Below are 3,788 nucleotides of genomic sequence, written 5' to 3'. Positions count from 1 at the left end.
AGACAGGGTGATTTTTCTGAGGGCAGGAGCTGAATCTATTTTAGCAGGGCAATCCTCCAACTCCTCCTTCTTTCTGGGAGGAGTTTACATCATTAGTTGTGTCTCTAGGGATTGCAGAGTCCAGTTTATAAATCACACATTAAAAAAAATTAAGAATCTGTTGTTTTGGAGTTTGAGTGAAAGCCAAGGACAGGCAGGCTAGGGATGTTAGCAGCTTTAAGGAAGAGTGAGCTAGATAAGAAAGTCATACTTTCTGAATCAGAGGCAGAAACTCAGGCAGGTGCAGGGGAGATGGTTCAGTGGTTAAAGCACTGGCTCTGCAAACATGAGTATGAGTGTTCACAGCCTCAGATTCCACATAATGTCAAGTAGGCACATTGGGTGTCTCTGATACCAGTCCACAGGATAGAGAGACAGCTAGGAATGAGCTACCTAGCTAGCTTTGCCAATGTTGTTTAGCTCCAGCTTCTGTGAGAATCCCTGCTTAGTATAGGGAGTGGAAAGTGTTTAAAGACTACAAATTACAGTATTAGACCTTCATACACATATGCACACACATTCATGTGCCTCCTTCCACTTAAGTGTATGCGTGCGGGCACACACACACACACACGCACGCACATCAGACAGGCTCAGTAATATATGTTTGTGAACAGCTGTATATGTGGGGGTCTATGAGAAGAGTGAGAATGCCCAGTGTCAGGGCAAGAAGTTTTTGTTTTTGGGTGATATTAAAACAACTGATAGAGAAAAAAAAATATGCTTCCCAAGTTAGAACTTAAAAAGTGGGCAGGCTTCTCAATGAGTGTTTTTAAAATGGCATCATGGAAGGAAATTCTGGTTTGCACAGACAGATACACACACAAACACACAAACAGACACACACACACCATTGAGGTTTCTTTGTTGTTCCTTTCACTTTAGGGTGTCTCCATGTGTTTTGTAGTTTGTAAGGTTTCTGGGATATACAGCTTTTGGTAGAATATTTTTTTGTTTAGATTATTGGCAGGTCCATTTAGATGGAAACTAAACTCATTAAAAACAAAACTCATTTCTTAATTTATGTGCATTTATGTGTGTATATCAAAGTTTATATGCACTACATGCTTACAGATGCATGTAAAGGGCAGTAGGGGCATCAGATCCCTAGGAACTAGAGATACAGGCATGTGTAACCTGTGTGACATAGATGATGTGAACTGCACTCTGGTCTTCTGCAAGAACAGTGTATTAGTCAGGGTTCCCTAAAGGAAGGTGACAATCAAGATTAGTTATTACAAATAGTTCTTAACTCCTGAGCCATCTGTGGAGGCTCAAAATGTGAACCTTTTTCCACTTTGTCTGAAGGTCAGTGAGTTTGAGGTTGCTCAAAATTGTTGACAACAACTAGGGATATACATCCTGACCTAGGGTGTGGTTATTTGGTTCTTATGATATTAACATGGCTCATACAGATAGATCCACTCCACCCTGATCAATGGACAGGAAATTCAAGCATACATCTGCACCTTCTTTGGAAATATAAAGTTTGCCCTTAGGAGCAGCTGCCTTCAGGATTCTTTGTCTAGGGTGGGTTTACTGCCTAAACAACAGAATGCTAATGGCTTGATATCTCAAACTGCTGAAGCATGTAACTGTTCTAGTTGCCCTGTGGATCATGTTAAAGCATCTTTTGTCTTCTTCCCCCTGTTGTATTGGGGTATAAAAATGTATGGAAAATTAAATGCAGGTGGATTTCAGTATTCACTGGAACTCCCTCCAGATACTATCCTATGTTTCTGTTTTATTATTTTCACTCCCATCTTTGTATTCTTTACTTATTTTCTAATTCCCATGCCTTTACTCTGGTAAGTGGTATTTTTGTCAAAGCTGGTCTTCAACAGCCATCTCTCCAGTCCTTGCATTCAGTGTTAAGAGAGGGGACAATCATGTCTTCGTGATCTTACAATCTTTTGGGTAGTTTATGTCATGTGTATACCATGAGCCATCTCAGCACATACTCCATCCTCTTTAATCTCTTGCTGATCAGGGATATCATGCATATTAGCCAATAATAGAACTTAACTAATAGCATGAATATTTATTGAATGGTAATTTTTTTGTAATAGCTTGCATGACATTATCTGGATAGTTCAAAAATGTCTGTTTCATACCAGAGACACCAAGAATCTGGTAGTTCCTCACTCCACAAAGCTGGATATCCCAGCCATCCCAATCAGTCACTGAAGGCTTAAATGATTTCTAGAGTCTTCAGTTTATGCTGAAATTTTGAGGAAGCTGGTTCTTATACTAGTGAGAAAATGTAGTAGTGGAAGCAACAGAATAGACGAACTTGTCAACAAGCATAAACATAAAGAGGCAAAAGCAAAATTTCCTTTTCTACCTCCATTTTATATGTGTTTGTGGTGACCATATTTCAGGTGGACCCTCAAAATTCAAATAATCTGATCAATAAAGTCCTTTACAAGTCTGCTCAGTAGTTTCTCTTTTAGTTGATTCCATCTCCAGTCAAGTAGTAAAACAAGATTGACTGTCATATTAGGCATTATCTGTAAGGAAGAGAAAGCCTCACATTAGATGGACTCTAACTCTCTTCACCCAACGTGCATCAAAGCTGCAAAGCTTTAAAGGACATATTTTCCATGCCCCCAGAACAAACATGATCTCTCCTTTCTGTGCCTAATGAATTTCATTTGTATTTGGATCCCAAAATGTGGGGCTTACCTAAAATTCTTTCTTAAGATATTCATGGTTCCCTAAAGGCCTCTTCCAACTTACCCAACTTTTATGACCTAAGCTCAAAGAGGCCTTCTATCCCCTTCTGCTTTAGAGATCCTAGGCCCTAAAGAAAGAATTGCATCCAGATAAAGACTATGTTGTTGTCACAGATAACACCATCATAGAAGTCCACATGCCTCTTCACAATAGGCAGAATATTTTGACCTTCCACAAGCCTACAACCTAAAGGTTAATGCCAGCACTGGCTATGAACATTCTCCACCGTCAAGTTTTAATTTGTTAAAAATGAAGATTTCTCACCTCACAGCAAACTCCTCTAATCAAAAGCAAGTTAACCCACAAGCACTTACACCTTACCTTGTCATCTACTGCAGAGGCTACCATGACATTTCTGAGCAGAGAGCCAAAGGCAACACAGGAGCTAATGGTATCACTAAACTGGAAGCACTGACCTCTACTCCATATTCTTCTAACTGAACAAACACAACCTCAGCCTGTCTCCTACCCTGTTAATGAACTCATTCTTCTATTCCTTGTCTCACTTTAGCTTATTTAACTTCATCATGAGTTTTCCAACTAGAAAAAAAGCAAAACCATCTTCAAAGATGCCTGGTCTATTTTCAGTAACTATCTTATTATCTTATTCCTTTTCTGCTCTAGACCAGTTCCCCTTCCATTTTACATAATATGTTCCACACAGGATATCAATGTTTTCTCACCTTACTCAAAACTTTTCTCTACTCCCTCCCCTTATAAAAAGCTCTCTACATCATCACTCTGTACTGTGCTATCTGCTCTCTCAAGCTGTCACCACCTCCATTTCCAATCCACCAGGCTTGAGATCTCTTCTGAAAAATTGACTTCCACCTTCTTAGTGACTCTGCTACCTTCTCACATTGGTAAACATTCTCAGGTTGATTATTAGCTTCTCTACCTATCTGAGAGATCACAAGAAAGAGGTTACTCTCAGTCTATCTTACATCACTCCTCATTTTGGCCTGACTCCAGGTATTAATAATATGAGAGAAGACCTGATTTTGTTTCTAAGA

This window comes from Microtus oregoni, unplaced genomic scaffold, assembly GCF_018167655.1.
Source record: "Microtus oregoni isolate MIOR12 unplaced genomic scaffold, Mior012 000016F_ref0000370, whole genome shotgun sequence".
Taxonomy (NCBI): Eukaryota; Metazoa; Chordata; class Mammalia; order Rodentia; family Cricetidae; genus Microtus; species Microtus oregoni.
Note: the sequence above shows the minus strand (reverse complement) of the source record.